The sequence below is a fragment of the Balaenoptera musculus genome, chromosome 11 (genome assembly GCF_009873245.2).
Source record: "Balaenoptera musculus isolate JJ_BM4_2016_0621 chromosome 11, mBalMus1.pri.v3, whole genome shotgun sequence".
Classification (NCBI taxonomy): Eukaryota; Metazoa; Chordata; class Mammalia; order Artiodactyla; family Balaenopteridae; genus Balaenoptera; species Balaenoptera musculus.
In genome coordinates this window covers 16848461-16873701 of record NC_045795.1, presented here as the reverse complement: position 1 = coordinate 16873701, position 25241 = coordinate 16848461, and the positions used below count along the sequence as shown (strand labels likewise).

General features: G+C 39.8%; 1 long non-coding RNA gene across 3 annotated transcripts in view; it reads left to right on the top strand.

Annotated features, from left to right (window-relative positions):
- The window catches only part of LOC118903770, an 86162-nt gene extending 61495 nt beyond the window's left edge, over positions 1–24667 (top strand). For all 3 annotated transcript variants that reach the window (XR_005021862.1, XR_005021863.1, XR_005021861.1), the window contains 2 exons: positions 23179–23334; positions 24489–24667. This is a non-coding gene — a long non-coding RNA (uncharacterized LOC118903770). The remainder of the gene's footprint in view (positions 1–23178; positions 23335–24488) is intronic.
- The last annotated feature ends 574 nt before the right edge of the window (positions 24668–25241 follow it).

Sequence of the window (25241 nt, the reverse complement as noted above, 5' to 3'; positions counted from 1 at the left end):
AACAAACAAAAATCTAAGACCAGATAGCTTCACAGGTGAATTCTACCAAATATTTTAAAAAGAGTTAACACCTGTTTCTGAAATTATTTTTTAAAATTGCAGGCAGAGGTACAGTTCTGAACTCATTCTATGAGGCCACCATCACCCTGATACCAAAACCAGACAGAAATACCACAAAAAAAGAAAATCACAGGCCAATATATCACTGATGAACACAGATGCAAAAGTCCTCAACAAAATACTAACAAACTGAATCCAACAATCAATTAAAAGGCTCATCCAGGAAAGGGAACCCACTTACACTGCTGGGAATGTAAATTGGTGCAGCCAGTATGGGAAACAGTATGGAGGTTCCTCAAAAAACTAGAAATAGAATAACCATATGATCCAGCAATCCCACTCCTGGGCATATATCCAGACAAAACCGTAATTCAAAAAGATAACATGCACCCCCTATATTTATAACAGCACTATTTACAGTAGCCAAGACATAGAAACAACTTAAATGTCCATCAACAGATGAATGGATAAAAAAAGAGATGTACATGTATACAATGGAATATTACTCTCAGCATTAAAAAGAAATAATGCCATTTGCAGCAACATGGATGGACCTAGAGATTATCATACTAAGCGAAGTAAGAGAAATAGACAAATACCATATGATATCACTTATATGTGGAATCTAAAATATGGCACAAATGAACCTATCTACAAAACAGAAACAGACAGACATAGAGAACAGACTTGTGGCTGCCAGCTGGTTGGGCGGGGGGTAGAGGGATGGACTGGGAGTTTGGGGTTGGTAGATGCAAGCTATTACACTTAAAATGGATAAACAACAAGGTCCTACTGTGTAGCACAGGGAACTATATTCAATATCCTGTGATAAACCATAATGGAAAAGAATATGAAAAAGAATGTAAATATAACTGAATCACTTTGCTGTACAACAGAAATTAATACAAAATTGTAAATCAACTATATTTGAATAAAATAAAAATTTTTTAAAAGGCTCATACACTACAAAATTTAGATTTATCCCAGGGATGCAAGGATTTTTCAATATCTGCAAATCAAACAATGTGATATACCACATTAACAAATTGAAGAATAAAAAGCATATGATCATCTCAATTGATGCAGAAAAGGCTTTTTGATAAAATTCAACACCCATTTATGATAAAAACTCTCCAGAGAGTGGGTATAGACAGAACCTACCTACCTCAACATAATAAAGACCATATATGACAAACCCACAGCTAATATCATAATGGTGAAAAGCTGAAAGCATTTCCTCTAAGAGCAGGAACAAGACAAGGATGTCTACTCTCATCACTTTTATTTAACATAGTTTTGGAAGTCCTAGCCACAGCAATCAGAAAAAAAATAAATAAAAGGAATCCAAATTGGAAAGGAAGAAGTAAAACTGTCATTGTTTGCAGATGACATGATGCTATACATAGAAAATCCTAAAGACTCCACCAGAAAACTACTGGAGCTCATTAGTGAATTCGGTAAAGCTGCAGGATACTAAATTAATATACACAAATCTGTTGCATTTCTATACACTAAGAACAAAAGATCAGAAAGAGAAAGAAACAATCCCATTTACCACTGCATCAAAAAGAATAAAATTACCTAGGAATAAACCTACCAAAGGAGGCAAAAGACCTGTACTCCAAAAACCATAAGATGCTGATGAAAGAAATCAAAGATGACACAGATGGAAAGACATACAGTGTTCTTGCATTGGAAGAATCAGTATTGTCAGAATGACTATACTACTTAAGTCAATCTACAGATTCAATGCAATCCCTATCAAATTATCAATGGAACTAGAACAAAAAATTTTAAATTTGTACAGAAACACAAAAGACCCTGAATAACCAAAACTATCTTGCAAAAGAAGAGTGGAGCTGGAGGAATCAGGCTCCCTGACCTCAGACTATACTACGAGGCTACAGTCATCAAAACAGTATGGTACTGGCACAAAAACAGACACATAGATCAATGGAACAGGATAGAAAGCCCAGAAATAAACCCACGCACCTATGGTCAATTAACCTATGACAAAGGAGGCAAGAATATACAACGGAGAAAAGACAGTCTCTTCAATAAGTGGTGCTGGGAAAACTGAACAGCTACATGTAAAAGATGAAACTAGAACATTCTTTAATACCATATACAAAAATAAACTCAAAATGGATTAAAGACCTAAATGTAAGACTGGATACTATACTCCTAGAGGAAAACACAGAACACTCTTTGACATAAATCACAGCAATATTTCTTTGGATCCCTCTCCTAGAGTAATGGAAACAAAAGTAAAAATAAACAAATGGGCCTAATTAAACTTAAAAGCTCTTGCACAGCAAAGGAGACCATAAACAAAACTAAAAGAAAACCTATAGAATGCAAGAAAATATTTGCAAACAATGTGACTGACAAGGGCTTCATTTCCAAAGTATACAAACAGCTTATACAGCTCAATATCAAAAAAACAAAACAACCCAATCAAAGAATGGGTAGAAAACCTAAGGAGACATTTCTCCAAGAAAGACATACAGATGGCCAACAGGCACATGAAAAGATGCTTAACATCACTAATTATCAGAGAAATACAAATCAAAACTACAATGAGGTATCACCTCACACCACTCAGAATGGCTGCCATCAAAAAGTCTACAAGCAATAAATGCTGGAGAGGGTGTGGAGAAAAGGGAACCCTCCTACACTGTTGGTGGGAATGTAAATTGGTGCAGCCACTATGGAGAACAGTATAGAGATTCCTTAAAAAACTAAAAATAGAGTTTAGCATACAATCCAGCAATCCCACTCCTGGGCATATATCTGGAAAAGATGAAAACTCTAATTTGAAAAGATGCACACATCTTTTGTAAATAGTTCATAGCACTATTTACAAGAGCCAAGACATGGAAGCAACCTAAATGTCCATCGACAGATGAATGGATAAAAAAGATATATATACATCTATAGATATGTAATGGAATATTACTCAACCATAAAAAAGAATGTAGCAACATGGATGGACCTAGAGATTATCATACTAAGTGAAGTCAGAGAAGGACAAAATATCATATGGTATCACCTATATGTGGAATCTAAAAAAAAAAAAAATGGTACAAATAAACTTATTTACAAAACAGAAATACCAAAGGGAAAGGGGCAAGGGATAAATTGGGAATCCTGGATTAACAGATACAAACTACTATACATAAAATAGACAACAAGGACCTACTGTATATCAGAGGGAACTATATTCACTATCTTGTAATAACCTATAATGGAAAAGAATCTGAAAAAGAATAAGTACATATGTGCATGTATAACTGAATCACTTTGCTGTACACCTGAATCATTGTAAATCAACTATACTTCAATAAATTAAAAAAAAAATCTAGGATGTAAACTTTTACAGCAAATGTCAGTATAAGTATGTTTGCAAAAGCATGCATAGGAAAAGCATGCATATCAAAAGAAGTACACCAAAGTGCAAAGCATGGTAGTGTTAGGGTGATAGGAACTACAGGTTTTGGGGTTGTTGTTTATTTTCTCTGTATAACAAATTCTCTGTAATAGAATTATATTCATCCTATTAGTGGAAATTTTACAAATTAAATTAATTAAAAATAAATAGGATGTTAACATATTGTATCATCCTAAAAATATGAAATTAAAAGCCAGAAAATTGAACAAAAGTTATGTGTAATCTGGGTATCTCATATAAATCTCTATCAGATGCCTAAATTCTATGCTATAATTAGCACCTTTTATTAATTTCAGTGGTACCCCATTTATACAGTCAGCTCAAATCTTTGGAATGTGGTCAGGAGGCAGATAAAAGTAAAAAGGATTCTAGCAAGCAGTGAATGTCACTTAACTCACAGGCTCCTACTAAAAGCCAGTTAGATTCATTCCTGCCACAATTCTAACAAGTTAGAGTTTTAGGCCATAGCATGTGAGAAGCAGGAAATTGAAAAGTGGATGGTGACATCTGCCAGCCTGACAGTAAAGTCCAGAGGTAGAGCAGACCACCCCAAAGTGGACTAAAACATTTTGAAAATGATTTAATATTAGGTGCCAAGCATAACTATATTCCAGCATTTTCTATGGCAGTTGGCTCTAATAATGACATTGGAGCCCTCAATTGCAGGACACTTACCCTCTTTGGGATGCTGTCTAGTCAGAGAAGCATGTGGAATACACATTTCAGAAAGAATTCCACTGAGTATGGTTTCTTATTAAAAAATATTTTTGGTACTTGTTTTGCCTTAAAACACACACAGATACACACAACTGCAAGGAATTGCTCAGTCTTCCATTACAGGCAATAAATGAGGAGTTAAACTTGAGCTTTTCTGGAAAAAAAAAAAAGTGGCAACTTTTTATAGAAGCAGTTCCCTCCTCAAATTTCTGTGGTTTTGCTGTGTTACTAATGAAACAGGATGAGAACATGTTTCAATTTCAAGGCTTGCAGGGTGTCCTTTGTCTCCCGTTCCATACCCTCCTCTACCCATGCCTGTTTTTTTCCCTCTATACTCCATCCCCCCACTTGCTTATCACAGGCTTGAGCTGCACTAGTCTGCAGGGAATTAAAATTGAGATATGTAAATGTCAGATTCTATTATAGCTAAAAAGAAACTCTTTCCCCAGGATCTCTGCAAGCATTGTAACCCCTGGGAGCTGGGTTCCCCAGAATCGGGGCCACCTGCGGATTGCAGCAGTGGGGTCTGTTGGGAAAGTTTTAAGGTTGTTTGCTTTAATGGATTTGTTCCAAGTGAGGCGCATGTTTTTCAAAAACGAATGCCAAAGATAACAAAGACTGCAAAGGAGAAGGGAAAGGGAGACTTATCCAGAATATATGAGTGAACCCGGATAAGACTTTACTAAACAGCAGAATGTTCAAGGGCACTTGGCTCTCCACCTCATTTAGAATGACCCAGAAAGACTGAGGTTAAAAACAATGTACATAAGCACTTGGAAGACAGTGATTTGGGACCCGGAATGTGTTTAACATCTTCTTCATGTCAGTTGGGGCCTAGGCCACTGCAATATTCTGTTATTTAAGCTGTTTACAGCTATATTTGAGTGGTCTTTGTTGACAATTTTGTTTCCAAGTAATTTTCTAAAAACATTCTAATTACCGTTCCCTGTCATTAGCTACTGTAATTTGTTTTCAGGGCTGATGGTCAGCACTATAATTGCCTTTAGGAAGCTGAATGGGTTTGCATGATCATTTGGTGCACCTCCCTGTTAAACTAACTGCTGTTTCTTGAACCCACTTTAGATTTAAGAGTATGTCACTGACATCTTTAAAGAAGATAATGGAAGATGATTGTTTTCTATTATCATTTAGCATTTGCATAGCACTTCCATTTCCAAAGGCATTACAGTCATTTATTAATTACCCAGCCCTATACCCTTGAGCGCTAAGTCATGTGGAGTCTCTCTGATTTCTAGATAAGCCACTGAGGCTGGCGAAGGGCAGTTGCCTGGTGAGATGTTCCTCCCTTCCTGTTAGGATTCCCACCCTTTTTCCAGGCCACCCCACCCAACTGGGATCTGTACAGGCTGGCTTCATTGCTGTGTTTGAAGTTTTGTGTTTGATGTTCTCTGAACGTGTGTATAAAATACATTCCAAAGTCATATATAGATTACTTTGGGATTATTTGATGTTTGGGATTTTCCCTGTTACTATTCACTCCCATCCCTTCATTTCTCCCTCCATTAAAACCTGTATCGAGTTGCCCCTCTATGTCAGGCAGTGAGCTAGGCTCTGGGGAGTGGGGACCTTCAGTCTCACCATGCAAATCATTAAGAATAAGACTGAAAATACTGTTAGATGAGGTGTGGGATGGCATCTGAAGGAAATACCATGCAAGAACCAGTGGAATTATTTCTTCTTGGGAGGGCAGGGGTGGTGTTTTTTGAGCTGGAAGTCGGAGGGTCCAGTTTTGTGTGTGTGCATTGGGTGGGAAGTGGGGAGGAAAGGGTGAAGAAGAGATGGAAAGAAATAGGAGTATTCCAGGGAGAAAAAAACAACAGCATGGAAAATGGGAACTCAGGGGGAACAGTAAGTCACTTATTTGCCCTGATTAAAGGGTTTGATGTAAGGAATGATGGTAAATGAGGCTGGAAAAATGGTTTAGAGGAACATTCTGGGTGGTCTTGAATTGTCTGCTGATCAGGGTGAACTTCACCATTAAGCAATATCTCCCCAGTTGGACTAAAAGTGATTGAAAGCAGCCAGAAATATAAGGAAAGTAATAGGTATAGTTGCATACACTGTATGGGAGAAAGTTACACAGGGAGACTAATTATATGGATGAAAACCCAAACAACCAAGAGAACCAAAGAAAGCCAAGAGAATAGAAGGAAAATTGATAATTAAGTAAGGGATTGATTATTCTAGAGAATATTGAAAGCAACAAGATTGAGGAGAGTTTTCTCATTTTCTATCAATAGATATAGCTTATCATAAACAACATGGGCTTCACTCAATCATTTATTTATTTGTAGGGGATTAAAGGTTTGAATACTCTGAATTTCAGCTCTTATTTACTCATGGATTCCTCTTTTTCTCCTCCCTTCTGACTTTTTGTCTCAACCCTGTACTCTAATACCAGATTGGTGCCAACCACCATTTCATGCTAACTTCCACAGGAAGTCCAGTCATATCAGTGACACTGTGATGTGTGCAGTTTATAGAGACGTGCAGGATGTTGGGAGTGCGGCTCACATCACAACCTTTTATCATTTCCCTCTCCTCAGCATCACCCAGCTTATAAAGTACCCCCTCTGACTCAGGAAGCTCCCCTTCATGATACGTGGCCCTCCCCACCTGCTCTCAGCCTGTCGACACTGAAGACCTGGCCTCTGATCCACAATCTTGGTTTATAAAGATACAAGCTATAATAAAGTTGGAGCAGCTACGATTTATTGAGCATCTACTATGTGCCAGGTCCCAAACTAAGAGCTTACCTGCCATTATCTCATCTGACTCTTCAATTGTATTACTAAGCTATGTTACAGACAAGGAAAGAGAAGCACAGAGAGATTAAGTCACCTGTCCAAAGTAATCCCGATTTTAAGAGGCAGATATATCAGTCTTAACAAAAGTGTCATTAAAATTGTCTTCATTACTCCATGCTAAAGACATTGTCCTAGGCATCCTCTGGATAAGAATGAAGTAGGCTACAGCAAAATTTCAAATACAGGAACCTCAGTTATTCAGAATGAAAAATCAGTGAGTGAGGTATGAACATATAAGTTTAAGTCACTGATAATTAAAACGATGTTCCTTCAAATACCGAGTCTTTTAATGGTTTATATACCTTGTGGTGAAAATCTTTCCAAAAGGTCCTGGGCACTTCTGTGTATTGGTTAATAGAACACAGTGAACTTAATCTGACTGCTTCTAGGAGGTTTGTTTTTGAGACACTGAAAGCATTTGTTTTTGCACTGAGCGTATCAGTGAGGCTACCAGAAACCAGCAGTGGGTGCGCCTTACACGGGTTTTCACTGATGCCACACTTCCCCCACATTATGGGCTGAATTTCATCCCCCTCCCAGACAAATTCATATGTTGATGTTCTAACACCTAATACCTTAAAATGTGAACTTATTTGGAGATAGGGTCTTTACAGAGGTAAGCAAGTTCAAATGAGGTCATTAGGATGGGCCCTAATCCAATATGGTCTGTGTCTTTATAAAGGGAGAAATTTGGACACAGAGCACTTACAGAAGGAAGACGTAGGGAGAAGACGGCCATCTATGAGCCAAGGAGAGGCTGGGAATAGATCCTTCCCTCACAGCCCTCAGAAGGAACCAACGCTGCTGACACCTTGATTTTAGACTTCCCAGCCTCCAAACATGTGAGACAATACATTTCTGTTATTTAAGCCACCCTGTCTGTGTACTCTGTTACAGCAGCCCTAAAAAACTAAAATACCTACCCCACGCCCCTAATACTATGATAGTTGGAATTCCCTCTCCTTTCCTCGTGTTCATCCCATTGACTAAGAACCAACAGAACTGACAGCACTTTGATGAGCTTTCACTTTCTGAACAAAGTACCGGACAGTGAGCTTGTCCTAAAAGAGTTTCCTTTGAGTTGATCTGCTCAAATGATTGAGTATGTAAGAACAAGTATTTGAATATTACTTTTCCTGAATTAAAAAGAAAAAGGAATGAGTTATCTAGGGTCTGTAACAACTTTTGAGTCTGAGCCGCACTGTAGCAGGGGCTGATTCTAACACAGACGGGACTCTTCTATGAGATTACTGGAGAGTGCCAGTAGGATTCCAAATGGATCTTAAAACAAGTATATGCAGCTTCTTGCTTAAGACGTGTAAATAAAGTGGCAGCCAAGTCAACAGCCCCTTGTCTATTCCTTTTTTTAAGTAAGTAATTTTCAAGACAAGCTCAAACATAACTCTCACAGTTGGTAACTAGAGGAGTTAATGACTCCAAGCTCAAAAGGAATGACTTTTTTGAATTATCCATTTGACAAAAGTCTCCCTAAGGCAACACTTTTTACCCCATGCCTGCGTCCCTTGTCGAAGGCAGCAATCGTGTATTAATTACTTGAAGCCAAATCCCAGGAAGCACTAACCCTTGCCTTGTCTTTTTAAGAATACTGAGTTCACATTAGAAGACAAGTAACTCTAAATTACTTAGAAGCTTCTTGTTATGTGAACTGAAAGTTTCCTGGTGAATATTTTCTACAAACTACCAAATTAAGGACCTTTCATCTCAGTAGGACTGATGTGCTCTGAAGGCAGTTTGTTCCCTACTTGAAAAGATTAGAGAGTTAGCAAAACGTGTTCCTCTCCAAGGCACTGCCTTCACTGGCTTGTTGCAAATATCACAACAAATACATCAGTTTTAGAGTTAATCGTTGCCTTTGCTTCTGCATCAAAATGTACCATGCCTAGAAGAAGTAATTTCTGGTTCTTACACGAACCCACTCACGTGGAGGGGGGCCCAGCAGAGACAGGTCAGAAGCCCCCCACCCCAGGCCCTGCAGCGTGAAGCTTAGTTTTGCGGGGATCCATGGGACAAATGGTAGCAGAAGACGTGCTCCTGGCAGGGTACTGAAGGTCAAATCAGGGCTGGCAGCCTTTTTTGTAAATAAGTTGGACTTTCAGATCTTCCTCCTGTTGGGAGTCAAATAGTTCATAGTTTGGTGGTACTACCTGGGTAAGAAGTCCATTATTGGATCGACAGGTAACATTTTAAGTTGCTTGCACGTTGGTAGGAATTAGGCTTTTTCTGTGTGATCAAATTGATGCTAGCCGGATGAGAGGACTGGCCCCCCAGGGGGGGCTGTGGTGGGCAGGGCCACCAAAAAGGATAAAAGAGGAAACTGGAGACAAATGTCCAGCCTCCAGAACCGTGAAAAAATAAATTTCTGTTGTTTAAACCATCCATTTGTAGTACTTGGTTACAGCAGCCCTAGCAAACTAGTACATTTGCCTTGCTTTAGTCTTCTTTATTTGTGTGAAGCTCTGTAAGAGATTGGAAATGCCTTTCTCCAAATACTTTGCTTCTTATTGTGGTGAGCTACAACTATAAATTCAGCCCACATCCAACCCTGTTGGATCATTTGAGGTATATTAAAATCTATCTAAGTCCTGTTCTTGATGAGACACTTATCAAGTCTGCCATTGAAAACGTATACCTAGAGGAGATGCTGAGATAATCCTAAATGTAAAGAGAGTTCATGGAGCCAGAGATGATGATAACTTATTATCTGTCAGTGCTTACCATCCATCAGCACCTTAAATGCACAGACTCAATTCTTATGACAATTCTATGATTTGGATTTTAATGCAGACTAATGAATAGTTACTACTCTATCCCTCTTTACATGAGAAAGATGAAGCATAGAGGAAAATAGGGTGCTTTCTTAAGATCATACAACTAGTAACTGAATAAAAGGAATTTAAATCTCAGCAATTAGATGCTAGAGCCTGAGCTTTTAATCACTCTGCTATTCTGCCAAGACATTTCATTTTAGCAATGGAAAAACAAACTGAAGTTGGAACCCTACCTCACGCCACATATAAAACTAGATTAAAGACCTAAATGTAAGAGCAAACTATAAAATTCCAAGAAGAAAACAAAGATATGTCTTTTTGATCTGTCATTAGACAATGATTTCTTAGACATGATACCAAATGCACAAACAGAAAAAATTAATTTTAAACTTTTGCACTTTAAAGGACAGTATCAAGAAAGTTCAAAGACAATCCACAGAATAGGAAAAAATATTTGTACATCATATATCTGATAAAGGTCTAGTATCCAGAATATATAAAGAACTCTTAAAACTCAACAACAAAAAGACAAACAGCCCAATTAAAAAATAGGCAAAGAACCTGAATAGATATTTTCCCAGAGAAGATATACAATGGCCAACAGGTAAAGATGCTCAATATCATTAGTTATTAGGGAAATGCAAATCAAAACCGTGATAAGATACCACCTCACACCTTCTAGAATAGCTATAATTTAAAAAATTTAAAAGACAATAACAAGTATTAGGTATAATGCGGAGAAATTAGAACCTCTTACCTTACTGATAGGAAAGTAAAATGGTGCAGTTGCTATAGGAAACGGTATGGCAGTTCTTCAAAAAGTTAAACTTAATTACCATACAACCCAGCCATTTTGTATACATGCGAGAGAACTGAAAACATATTTCCACACAAAAACATTTTCATGAGTGTTCATAGAAGTATTATCATAATAGTCAAAAAGTGGAAACAAACCAAATGTTTATCAACTGACGAATGTATAAACAAAATGTGGTATACCCATACAATAGAATATTATGCAGCCATAAAAAGGAATTAATTACTGATACATCTACACCACAGACGAACCTTGAAAACATTACACTACATGAAAAAAGTCAAACATGAAAGATCACATATTGTATGATTCCATTTATATGAAATGCCCAGAACAGGCAAATCTATAGAGACAGAAAATAGATTTGTGGTACCCCACTGTTCATTGCAGCACTGTTTACAATAGCCAAGACATGGAAGCTACCTAAATGTCCATCGACAGAGGAATGGATAAAGAAGAGGTGGTACATATATACAATGGAATATTAGCCATAAAAAAGAATGAAATAATGCCATTTGCAGCAACGTGGATGGACCTAGGAATTATAATACTAAGTGAAGTAAGTCAGACAGAGAAAGACAAATATCATGTGATATCACCCATATGTGGAATCTAATTTTAAAAAATGATACTAATAAACTTATTTATAAAACAGAAACAGACTCACAGATTGCAAAAACAAACTTAGTTACCAAAGGGGAAACATGGTGGGGAGGGATAAATTAGGAGTTTGGGATTAGCATACACACACTACTATATATAAAATAGATAATCAACAAGGACTGACTGTAAAGCACATGGAACTCAATATTCTGTGATAAACTATATGGGTAAAGAATCTGAAAAAGAATGAATATATGTATATGTATAACTGAATTACTTTGCTGTACACATGAAACTAACACAACATTGTAAATCAACTATACTCCAATAAAATTTAAAAAATTAAAAGTTAAAAAAAAGGAGAAAATAGATTAGTGGTTGCCAGAGACTGAGTGAAGGCGGAATGGGGAGTGACCATTAATAGGCTAGGGTTTCTTTCTGGAACAGTGAGAATGTGGTGGTCGCACATCTTTGTGAGTATATTCAAAACCACTGAATTGTATGCTTTAAAAGAGTGAATTTAATGGTATGTGAATTAAATGTCCCTAAAAAAAGTAGGTCCCTTAAATAAACTTTAGCCAAGATAAAAGCAAAATAATTTCAGATGTACTGTATTTGTTTATTAGGGAACGCCTTTGGGGGAACAAAAGGTCTGTCCCTTTCCATTAATATGTATGTACATTAAAAATAATTTTAAAGCTCCAAAGGGGACTTTCAAAACGACTTAAATAGCTGTCGCACATACTGATAATATAGTTATGTGGAAATAGTTGGAAAACTAAGCTGTTTTGTGGAAAAAGGAAATTTCAACTTTGCTTTGAACTAAAACTTCCTCCAGATAATCGAGAACTAAAACTAACCAGATTTAACATACATTTAAAAAAATTCAGTACATTCAAATAAGATTTATAGATATTGAAAATGTAGAATTTTGGATTTGGACTCTGCCACTGATAAAAGACCTTGGGCAAGTTTTCTAATCTCTTTGAACATGAGTTTTCCTATTTGTGAAATAGGCAAAATAATATCTCCTGTGCAGGGGATTTGCCAACATTCAACGAAATAACAAATTCACAGTACCTGATGCGTATTTCATTTCACGGTGGCTGTGTTGATGAGGAGGAGGAGGGACGCAAGGATCCCAAATGAGCTAAGTTCCTGCAGACCCAACAATCCCCGGCACAGGGCTAGACATGAAGTAGGTCCTAAACAAACACATGTGAGTTGATCAGTTATTTCCTACTGGAAACCACACAAATTGAAAACATTTGTCTTCCGATTTGTCATCTCTTTTCAAGGGACCTCCTACCCCTAGGCTTTAGCATATACTCTTTAACTAGCAAATGCACCCTCCCCACTCATTAATACTGGCTCAGGGCAAGCTGCTCTACAATATTATTTTCTTTTGATTACATTTTCCCCATCTAAGAATGTTTACTCATTCTGTATTATGCCAAACCGCATAATCTGGAAGAAGGTACTACAAGTCCAGTTGGAAAGACCTAATTGGGCTTCAGCCATTGCTGGGAAAGTTGTAGTCCTTACTTAAAATCATTACTATTTTAACTGGCCAAGTGCCCTTTTGTTCCCAGATTAATAATCTCTGCATCATGCCTGAAGCCATGACGTTATTTTCACTTTTACGCTAAATTTCAGCAGATTCTTTTTGAAAGAAAAGCACACCCTCATTTTCAGAGGTCAAAACTCCTGTGAGTTTTTCTAGTTGCCTATTTCAGAGGCCTAAGCGTTTGAAAAGAAATCTCACCGCATTGGTTTTAGCTCTCTTTGGCCCATCCATTGAGCCAGCTATTTTCACTGGCAAAAGGAAACAATATTTGGTTACTGTTCATTTATTTGTTTCAGAGAAACTTTGTCATACCCCAGTTTAAACCATACATATTAACATTAGTCTAGAAACAATGCAATATTTTGGGACCAAATCGGTTTCAGACCATTGCATTGGAATATTACGATAGACTGAATTATATACAATACGTTCAAGCTAATATGGCCCCCTCACCAAATTACTAAAAAGTCTAAAAGTAGATGTCAAAGCATAAAAGAGAAGTGTTGTTTCTTCAATAAGGTGTTTAATCAAATGTAAAATTTTGAAACTATTCAGCTAATTCTCAAGTGTTCCATGGTAATTAACCGGGCTACTGAAAACCTAAAGTAATCCAAAACTTTTGCTTTTGCCTCCTCCAAGATAAAATTTGAATCCATTCTTGGTAACAAGGAAAATAATGTATTGGTTTCCATGCCTTTCTTTTCCCCTGTCACCCTCTCACCTCCAAGTTCTGAAATAGCCCAAAGTCAGAGATATGTTAATTCCAACCCAAGGGCCAGTTAACTGATGGTTTGTGCAATTTGCCTCTGAAAATCTGAAGCCGACTGCAATTCCAGGAAGATTTCTGAGGAAGAGACAGTCTACTCGATCAGTTCAGGAGGCTCCAGTTAACCCTGTCACCATGGGGCCCCCCCGGGGCCCATCAGCCCAGTCCTGCCCCCGTGAGGGGGCATTTGTGGGAGGGAATGAAATTGCCCTTGGATGTGAACTCCTCTCCCCAGCTTCCTCTCAACAGCCTATTATTGATTTATTGTCTGTATATTTGTCTAAACCCTAAAGCTATTTATCTTTTCACCGGGATAACAAGTTCTGTATGTATTCAATCTACTACATAAGATAGAACTTCTTTTCTATTTTTCCCTTAAACTAGCTCCTTTAAGCTTCAAAAAGATTCTGAGATTTGGGGAACAAGTTCTTACACAGATTTTCTCTACCTTTCATGATTTTGTGGACTTTCATCAGTTCCCCTCAGCTTTAGCCTTTTACCGCCAATACTTTCATCCCAGCAGGCATCAAGAAAGAGGTGGGAGAGAAGACAGTAAACTATGGGGGTGGGGGGAGAATGGAATAAAAGACACAGGATGTGGGAGCCGGAGAAAGATGAAGGCTTGAAGGGTTGGCCATTGCACTAGAAAAGGCTTCTGGTAAAATAACAGTGATAACCTTGGAAGAAACTGTTTCACATTCATTTATTTAGCCATTTCAAGTGGTATGTACTTGAAAGGAAGAAAGAGATACAGGTTAGACCTATTGCTACATGTGCCAATAGGATTAAAAACAGTCTTGCTTTACTAAAGACTTTAAGTCACATATATTGAAACCTCACTGACAAAAACAAATCCAATATTGTAGGGTTCCATTTATGTGAAATATCCAGAATAGGTAAATCCATAGAGACAGAAAGAAGATGAGTAGTTGCCAGGGGCTGGCGTGAGGGAGGGAGTCGAGGGGGAGGTGGTGGTGGACTGCTTAATGGGGGTGGGGTTTCCTCTTGGGGTGATGAAAATGCTTAGAAACTGGATAGAGGTGATGACTGCACAACATGGTGAATGTATGAAACACCACTGAACTGTATACTTTAAAACAGTTAATTCTATACTATGTGAGTTTTCACTCAAATTATAATCCAGTCTCATTACGTATACTATATATGCATATAAATATATATAAGTTGCATTCAATTTAACAAATATAATATGAGTGTCAATGATATGCTAACCACTTTGCAACTATTGGGGATTCATCAGTGAAAAAGATACAGCTCTTACGGGAGTTTTTAATAAATTAACCATGAAAAATCACCCTGCAGTGTGAGAAGTAGTATAACAGGGAAAGCACAGACAGCTGTGGGAGGGACGGACGGTTCACAGAGACTTAGAGGATCATGGAAGGCTTCCTACAAAAGTAACATTTAAATGGAATTAAAAGGTGCCATTCATTCCACAAACGTGTACTAGAAGGTATTAGTCACTGGTATAGGCCCTAGGGACACAGCCGTGAACAAAATGAAGTCCCGCCCTCATAGACCTTACATCCTCGTAGGAGAGACAAAGGATACAAGTAAGTATACAAGTATAAGTGATAAATGCCATGGAGAAAAATAAGATAGGTAAGGGGGTAGAGAGGTGTATGTGGGGAGCAAAGGTCCAAGTGCAGCTTCAGACAGTCGGGTCAAGGACTCCCCCACTAGTAAGCTGATATTTGAGCAGAAACCCAAAGTTAGGGTGGAAGTCGGGTTGCTGTCTAGGGAAACAGCAGTCCAGGCCAGTCATAGCAAGTGCAGAGACTCAGATGCAGAAGAATTCTTGGTGGGCTTAAGGAAAAACAAGGGGGACGGTAGGTCTGGAACACAGTGGGTAAGAGGAAGAGGGGCAGGAAATGCGACCGGGAGCATCAGTGTGGCCTCTCGTCCGTAAGACACTGGCTTGACTCTAAGACGGGAGGACTCTGGACGATCCTAAGCAGAGCAGCAATTTAAACAGGGCTCCTCTAGCTGCTGTGCTGAGAAAGCAGATGAAAGGGCACAAGAGGGGAAGCAGGAAGATGAGTTAGGAAGCTGTTGCGTTTAACCAGGCGAGAGACAAGGCGGGGCTTGGGCCAGATACAGACGTAGGGGCGGCAGGAAATGACTTGATCCTGGGTTGATGTTCTTTGAAGGTGGAACCAACAGTTTTGTGATGGATTAGATGTGGGTAATGAGGGATGGGATGATACCAAGGTTTTGGCCTGATCGTGGGGAAGAGTGGAGTTGACATTTGCTGAGATGCGGAAGACTGCAGGGAGAACAGGTTTGCTGGATGGGAATCAGGGATCAAGCTTCTGAACATGTGAGGTTTGAGATGCCCAAGAGACATCCCAGTTGTGATCCTGAAATAAGAAGCAGGAGTTCAGGTGAAATTCTGGATTAGAGGACAAAGCAAGTTGGGAGACATCAGCAAACAGATGGTATTTAAACCCTGAAACTGAATGAGATCACCTAGGAGTGAGTTACCCAATGTTTGAAAGTCAAGTAAGAAACAGACAGCCTTGAGTCTTATGCTGAGCAGATCATTTATGTGGGGAGGGAAGCAGTTGTTACAGAGCTTGGAAACTCAGCAAGCATTTACATGCCAGATCCAGTTTTCACCAGACATCTCAAAGTGGTTCAGGAAAGAGTCAACACATGTGTACAGACAGGAAAGGTGGCATATCTCCAAAGACAGATAGGAGCTGATTTAAGCAGGAGAGACTGGACAGTCATGGATCACAGCTTGCTGCTGCCCTGCCTGCTCTGCTCTACAGATTTCAGGGACGTTGTGTTCTTAACAGGAACTGTATCCCAGTTCAAGAAAGCTAGAAGCACGGGATGGATTGCCTCTGAGTTTATCCCATCTTGTTTTGTTCCATTTTATTATTTTGAATGAACACTTGTGTTTCCAGTAATTGGAGAAACTTTTCAAAATATATAGCATGAGATTTTTTTTTTTTTTAGCATGAGATTTTTTAACCAGCAAGATCATTTCTTTTTCACTCTCTTCAGCTAGCAGAAAGGTAAGGAATAGACCAACTTTTGCTGTCAGAGGGACTGGTTGTTATTCAGGGCTCCATCTTCAGACAGACCAGGTATCAGTGGCCCCAAATGCCCACTACCCCCTCCAGCTGGCCTAAGTGCTAGAAGACCCTTAGGACAGGAATCCCCCCCCCCAACATGTACCTGGTGATCAAACATCATTTGCAACACTACGCTAGTGCACATGTTACCGAACCAAATTCATTTGCCCGACTTGCAGCAAGCCAGACGCTGAGCACTGAGGTTTGCAGCAGAGAAAGGGTTTACTCATGAAGCAGCCGAACTAGGAGACAGGAGAACAAGTCTCAAATCTGCCTCACCAAGGCGAGGGGCTTGGGGTATTTGTGGCTGGAGAGTATAAGGTGTTTGGAGGTACAGAAAAAGGTGAGGTAATCGCTGCTCTACACAGGCCTGTGTGAATTACACGCTTTTTCATGGGATGCATGTTCAGGAAATGGAGGCGTTAGCATGTCTGAGGGTGGAGTTTGTGACCCTCTGACGTCAAAAGGTTACTGAGCGGACACTTGCGCATGCCCAGTTGGCGGGTTGGTGGTCCCAGCCAGTTTTAATTGGCTCAGGTTCGAATCGGACAGCAGCTGACTCCAAGTTCCTGAAAAACAACTTAATCAACCATTACCACAGCGATCCATACGTCAGAAGTGTTATCTATAGGGGGCAGTTAAAGGAGTCGTGTGATATATATTGCCTAAGCTATGTGAAGCTAGGAGGGTATGCAATTTGCAAGAACAATTAGTCAGTGAAGGCAGGTTACAGGATATTCTTTCTTAATTAATTAAGCTATAGTTTAAGGGCTCTAACTGATGATTGCCCTCAGTTTCACAGATAGAAATTATACTGCCTGTTCTCATTGAGCTTTCAAGTGAAGAGTTCTTTATGGTAACCCTGCAGGTTGTTGTTGGTTGGTCTGTCTTACTGATTTTTCTTTGGCTCTCACTCACCCAGAATTCCCCATTATTGACCCAGAACTCCCACATTTACTGGTTACCTTATTAAAGTTAGACTCTGCATTTCATAATCTACAGTGGTAACACTTTTGTTCAATTTGCTGACACACCGAACCTGACCAAAACTGCTTGGACCAGGATCCCTGTAAGAACTGTTGATTGCATTTATTCCTTTCCTGGGGCAAAAAGCTTCCATTTCCTTTAAGACAATATCCTTCGCAGCAAAACCAGATCTGTTTCCTAGCAAAGCTACCAAAACCCCTGGCTGCCATTGCCAGTTGTCAGTGGACACTCATAACATAATCTGCCCTGGCAGAGCTAACCGTACAAAGAGAGGGGCTGGGGGGCTGCTGCCTGGTAGGATTTAAGGACGGGGGAGAGGCTCCCGTGCAGAACTCCCTCCCAGGCCACCTGAGCCCTGCTGCCTGGAACTCCACCGCGAGTGAATCATTTGTTTACAGTACACATTGCCTTTTGGAAAACATTCTTCAAAGAGGTATCGTATTTAAGTCAGTTGGTGGTTAAGAGGGTGGTGGTGGGGAATTACAAAGAGAGGCAAAGAGGAAGAGAGTTGAAATGAAGGTGGTAACGTACAACTTTGTGTGCGGAGAGCCTTATTAAGGATCGTATTGCAACACTGGTGTAAACAGGGTAGGTAACGATTATGAGAGAATGATTTCCAGTATGGCTCAAACCCACAGGCTCATGCCTAATGTGGTCTTATTATTTATTACGTATTTGTAGGAAAGCTTAATAAATAAGTGAAGATTCAACCTGATTTGTAATTGGCCTACTAATTCAATATAGATTATAGGTTTTGATTAAGACAGTGATTCTCAGCTGTGGGCAGTTTTGCCCCATCCTCCCAGGGGTTAGTGGCAATATCTGGAGACCTTTTTGTTTGTCACAAGTAGGGGATGGGAGCGGGTGTTACTGGCATTGAATGGGTAGAGGCCAGGGATGCTGCTAAACATCCTTCAAGGCACATGGAAGCCTCTTCCAGAAAAGGACGATCTAACCTGAAATATCAATTGTGCTGCAGTTGAAAATCCCTGCTTTAGGGTTATAGGTGAGTAGCCAGGATTGTAGAAATGACAGAACTGTCATGTAGTAATTTCTAGTTACATCTTGCACAGGAACAGGAATGCATGGATATAGAGCACGAAGGCAAAAAGAGGTGCTGAATGTTGTTCATCTTCAGAAATTCATCGTTACATCCAGCCCCACAGTCTGCTATTTGGAGCGTTGGTTTTTGGCCTCTACATTTAATCTCTTCATCACCATCTCAGAAGCCAGAAGGAGAAGGTTAGGAATCTTAGCCAATTCGTTTTAAGAAGCTCTGGGCCCCTGTTTCAGTGATACCTCTTATCAGTAAGTTCTATGGGAGGCAATTTCCTATAAATAAATCACTCAATTGATGGATCTTGATGAGGGCAAGAATGTCTTAGTTCCCAGCTTCTAACTGTTCCAGCCAAATTCATGGCAGACAGATGCCATGAGAAGCCATCTTCTTCTCTAGCCTCTTCTGTATTTCCTTCCCTCTGATGAGAGTAGTTCCCTCCCACCGCCCCTCCAGCACAGTGTGCACTCTTTAGTCCTCACCTATTCACCTTCTCCATCCCACCCCCTCCTTTCCCAAGAGCAAGAGCAGGTGACTAAGAGCTGGCACAGAAGGAGCTGCCATCACTTACTTCCCGTTACCGATCAATGCACTTTAATAGCAACTCATCCACAGCAACCACGACTTCATAGGGTACTTGGGGAATAAAAGGATTTCTCCATTCCACCTTCCACTTTGGCAAAGCCACTCTAGACTTTAAAAGCAGCAGAGAAATCTTGAGAGAGGGCAAACCAAATGTGAAAATTTCACTAAGCCTACTGCTTTGTCTGAAGGTAAGTCTGATTTGGTCTTGAAAACTCATCTGGGAAAGAGGAGAGGTGTCATGATCAGTGCATGCTCAGAAGGGACCAGCAGTGAACCTCTGTTACCTCACACCCCCTGACTTAGGGAAGACCTACCAACTTGGCCAACCTGGGAGTAGAAGTTTTTTTCAATCCTTCCTGAACAATCCATACCCTTAAAAGAACAGCCTCTGCTAGCTATCTGCTCCCTGCAAGCTTTCTTCTGGTGTTGGACAATCAATCAATCAACCTTAACACCAAGGTTTCTGAAACACATTTTTAATATCTTCTTGCACATATTACTGGAACCTACATTACTATCGGATGACTCTTTTTCTTTTAATGCCAGAAGTGCCCTGACGTAGCCCCGTGGAGCCCTCCGTTAACCCTCCTATAGTCTGACTCTGATTGTTTAGTTTCTGATAATACGTGTCCCTGGAATGCCCCTCTTGGCTAATGGAGGCATCACTGTACTGCAGTCACAATCCCTCTTTAGGAGACTCTGGTTTTAACCCGATTGGAACCTGACTGGTATCTGCAGGATAAAAGAGAAATGTTGCTGAGTAGTCAAGAGAATTTGTCCAGACCTCCGGCCACAGGGAGAAAAGGAAGGAGGGTGGGAAGGAACCAAACTAATCTTCATTCTTCCAGCAGAGATACAGAGGCTGGGAAACATCTCATCTATAACAACCAAATCATGGCTCACTCCCTTTTATGCTCCTTTCTGTAAGGCACTTCAAGAGGAAGAAAAAATTAAGTCCCTCTTTTCCCCTTGCCTTTATTCTTTCAGCCAAGTTGTGACAAGCCACTGATTTCTACCCTATAAATTATTTAAAATTCCACCTTCACATTGGGATTGGAAAATCAATCTCCCTGATTAAAAAGTGACCAGCTTCACATTTCTAAATGTCTCTTTAATCTTTTAATTATGTCTGGTTACAGACAGCATGAGTCTCAAAGAAGCAGAGAAATGCACTCTGTGCTAACTGAACTCAAAAGATCTATAAGTCCATCAGCCTTTTTACTTAACCATGTGGCAGTGTTACCGTCACATAGGACTGCTTGTAGAAACACTGCCTGAAGACGAGTATCTTCATATACTCTTGATTTCAATGTCATGTGTGAAGTTCTGTTGTTTCTAATTTCCCCAACTAAATTAAATATTATTGCATCTAACTGGAGACTTTGTAGATGCAAACGCTAGTTTTAATACAAAGCACTGAGGCATATGAATTCATGCACAGGCCTGAGAATTCACCCAAAATCCACCATCGTAAATAGGGCAAGCCAAAGCAACCCAGCTAAATGTATACATTTTTAAATTGACTCCGGTGCCAAGATTGTTGGAAGAAGAATTACAACCACTTCAACAACCCAATTCTTCATGAAAAACTACTCCTCTCTAGTAAGCTAGATGAAAAACAGTCTCCAGCAGGCTTTGAAATGTAAGCGACAGACGATGGAGTGCGAAACAAGGGGAGAGGGATCCAGGTAAGCCGTACAGTGATTCTTGGAGACGTCATTTATTATGTGTGTTGTTTGAAAATGCGGTGAAGTCTGCGATAATGTGGCCCAAGAAACCAAAGCATTTCAAAGCCCAAAACACAGACATGCAGCCAGCTATTCTTAACTCGATATCCCAGGGGCCATCAGCAGAAATCCCTGCTGACTAATAAGCTTGCTTAAACACCGTAAACCACTGTTTTAAAATATTCTTGCCGTGATATGAATTGCGCTGTAAATTTCACAGCTCCTTTTCCAAGTGTCTGGTGGAGAAAAAGCACATTTAGTGTTTTGAGGTCCAGTCTAAACAGAGACCAGAATGGAGGCTCCAGGGAGACACTTCAGAATGGAAATGGACGATTCCAATTCCCTCACTTGTAAGTCTGTGCCTGGTTGGGATGTTTGGGCATATGAAACACAGGGGAATCTGAAGCACCACAAGAGATGGTTGCAGGCAAGAGGAGAGATTCACTGGGAAGGTTCTACGGCCGTGAACCACTCTGATGGTCTAACCTGCCTTCGGCCTAGCAAGTTCAGTGGGCTTTTCCCATCTCATCTAGGCGGGGAAGTGACAGCATCCACTGGAGATGATGTGTTCTGTGGTCTTACCACCATGTGCTTGTGATAAGATGAGTCTGTATAACTCTTGAACTTAAAGGACAACCTCCCTATCTATCCTTGTGTTTCAAGGACCACACCTGAAATCTCTTGGAAATAAAGAAAACTTGTATTCTCCAAGACTATTCTGAAAAAGATGATTTAAGTCATGTCTCCTATAATATTGCACAAAATTCTTCTAATCTCAAGTCCCAGATGCCTCAAAAATCCAACCTTGAGCTAATTTACACACTCCTGTTGAGTTGATATGGCACTGTCATGGCCTAATGATTTCCTTTATAAAATCAACTTTCTAAAAATGTTGTGTATTTATGTCCTTCCTTATGACTTAATTTTTAATTTTCCTGGTCTGAAGCCCTATAATCATCTCTGGAGAACACACTGGATCTGTTCCTTCCCATGGGATTGGAAGGATCTTCAGCTCAAAGCACTGCCCTTCTGACCTAACCTGAGTTAAATATAAAGGCCAGAACAGTGAAGCAAGACAAACCATCGAACACTCATTAGGCATCTACAGAGGCCAAGTGATAGAGGGGTATAGAGATAAATATACATAGCGATATCCATATAGACATACATTTAAATCTACAGGTATAGCCGGAGAGAGAGAGAGAGAGAGTTTAAAATCAAGTGAAACATACTAAAATAACTAAATAAATACAAAGTAGAATAAAATAAATTTCAAAAGAGAGGAATACTGATTTGTGCAAAAAGGTAATAAACTTCCTTTTAGGTGTATTGATTGTGAATTTCCTAAGAGGTGGAGATGAGTGTGTAGGTTAGCTGTCATTATCATAAAAGTCATAATTAGAGCCCTGGAAGTAAATGAGATTCCCCTGGGGAAAGAAATGAAAGAGACATGATCAGCAGTAATATTGGTGAATCAAAAAGCGTAAGCTCAAAGAAGTCCTTGTAAAAGAGTTTAATCTAAAAAGGTGTTTCACGGAGTCAGATGTTGCAGAGTTCAAGGAAACACTAACACAAGAGGCCGCTGGCTGGTAGATCCCTTCGGAGCAAGGCGTGTGCCAAGCACAGTGGGAAAGAAATGGGGAAGGCATGGTTTCGGCACACAAAGGACTTCTAACAATAACTGGGAGGACAAAGCTGACCCAAAGAGTGGAACTAAAACTCAGAGCTAAATTGCGTGATGCCAATTATAGAAGGTGGGAGGTTCTACGATGGTCCAAGATGCCAGCTGCCAAGGAGCCCTAGACCCCACAAAGAGCAAAAGCAGATGCTGCCCAGATTGCTGCAGTAAGGATGACCCTGAGGCTAGAACTTTTTAAAAATAAATTGCCCTAATATAATGTAATTGCCCAAGCTAGAAAATGATGAAGGCTGTTTAGCCAAACATTGCTCCTGCATTCATGAATGGAAGAGTGAATGGAAGATTTGACAGGAAATGCCCCACTCCAGCTCTGTGGATGAAAGCTACCAGTGTATGAAAAGACACATGATAAAATTAAAAAAAAAAAGACACATGAACTCTTCATCACACCATCTCCTCTCGCCCTTTATTCTCATTGCAGATTCTCACAGCCAAAGACTCTTATCTGCAGACCTGCCAAAGGAAGTGATTGCCAAAGGGTCTTTTAAATGAAGAATGGAGACAATCTGTTGCCTTTTTTCATTCCGAACCACCACGGTATTGGATTTGAAGTGCTATTTGGGCATTTAAAAATAATGTTAGTGTTCCTTAGCTCTATTTGCAGCTCTTAGCACTTAGCACTTAGCACTTAGCTTTATTTGCAGCACTAGAGAACCAGTAATCCAGGAGCTCAGAAAAGAATAGTGGTTTATTAGGATCAGCAAATAGTCAAGAAAATACATTCTAAAGGAAGAAAATAGCAAATGATGATGATTCATATGTCAGGAAAATAACCTCAACTCATATAATCCAAACATTCTTTGATTTATTCATTCATTCATTAAATATGCATTAAGTGCCAACTTCATGCCCAGCATTGCATGAAGGGTGGGGCTACATGTAAGAAGAGCATATGGTCTCCCCATTTGAGAGGTTCACTCCCTGATGGCGAAGGAAGAAAAAATAATATCTACCATTTATTCTGCACCTACTTCCCATCAAGAAATACCCATAACCCTTTATCTGCCTTTGTTCATTTAATACAACCAATCTGGGAGTTAGGTATTATTATCTCAATCTGATATAGCAGTAAATTTAGGTATATAGCAAGACTGAGTAATTGACCAAAGTCACACAGCCAATATGTGGAATTCAAACCCAGCTCCCCTGCAAAAGACCATATTCTTTGCACTGCACCACAGGGCCTCCTGAAATGAAGAAGACCTTCAACCTGCCCTCAAAGATTAATCACGGACATGTTTAGAAATAATAACAATGATATGATTATTGTAATAATACCATCACTTCCAAGGCCTACCTAGGATTCTTGTCAGCACTGAGGAGCATTTTTGAACCCATACACACCACTGGATCAACTCTGAAGGGCATAGCCTGGGGAGTCTCTCCATGATGAGGAGAAGATGTATTTAGAGCTTCTATCCATCTCTGGTGATGCTCCTCTAGGGTACAGGGCCTGCTAAAATATAGCGTCTAGCTATCTGTTTATCTATTTATCTGATCTATCATCTATCACATATAGCTATATATCTAGGATAGAGCATATAGCTATATGGACTCATTTCCAACCTTCACACTAGCCAGAGCCTTGGATCCTACATAAAGAGTATCAAGAAAAACTGACCTAGGCATTTTTATCACCTTTAGGCGGAAATGGTACTCCCATTGCACTGGGTGCATATTTCTAAACTAAGATGAATTACATTGCCTAATATTTATCTGTTTTCTTGACAGTCTCTTTCGCTAGACTGTGAAGCTCTCCAGGCTAAGGACTCTTTTTCCTTCATCATGATATTTCCAGCTCATACAGAAGTTTATTGCACTTACTTGATCATTAAAATGTTTAGCGAAGAAAAGAAGAAAACTGCAGCTGTATTAGTTCATTGTTGTTGTTTTTAAGTTTATTCGTTAAAGATCTGTGGGCTGGGCTTCCCTGGTGGCGCAGTGGTTAAGAATCCACCTGCCAATGCAGGGGACACGGGTTCGATCCCTGGTCTGGGAAGATCCCACATGCCGCAGAGCAACTAAGCCTGTGTGCCACAACTACTGAGCCTGCGCTCTAGAGCCCGGGAGCCACAACTACTGAGCCCAACGTGCCACAACTACTGAAGCCTGTGCACCTAGAGCCCATGCTCCGCAAAAAGAGAAGCCACTGCAATGAGAAGCCCGTGCACCATAACGAAGAGTAGCCCCCGCTCGCCACAACTGGAGAAAGCCTGAGCGCAGCAACAAAGACCCAATGCAGCCAAAAATAAATAAAATAAAAATAAATAAATTAAAAAAAAAAGTCTGTGGGCTAACTCCTAGGAGAATGGTTGATACAAAACCGAATAAAACAAACCCTGGTCCTGGTCTAACCTAGTTAGTACATCCAACTTTCACATATTTTTTAATTTATAAGGGAAGACTGGGTCTGCATGTATTAACCTTGAAATAAATGCTATGTTAATATGATATTTAAATTCCCACTCTGATTTCATTTATCAA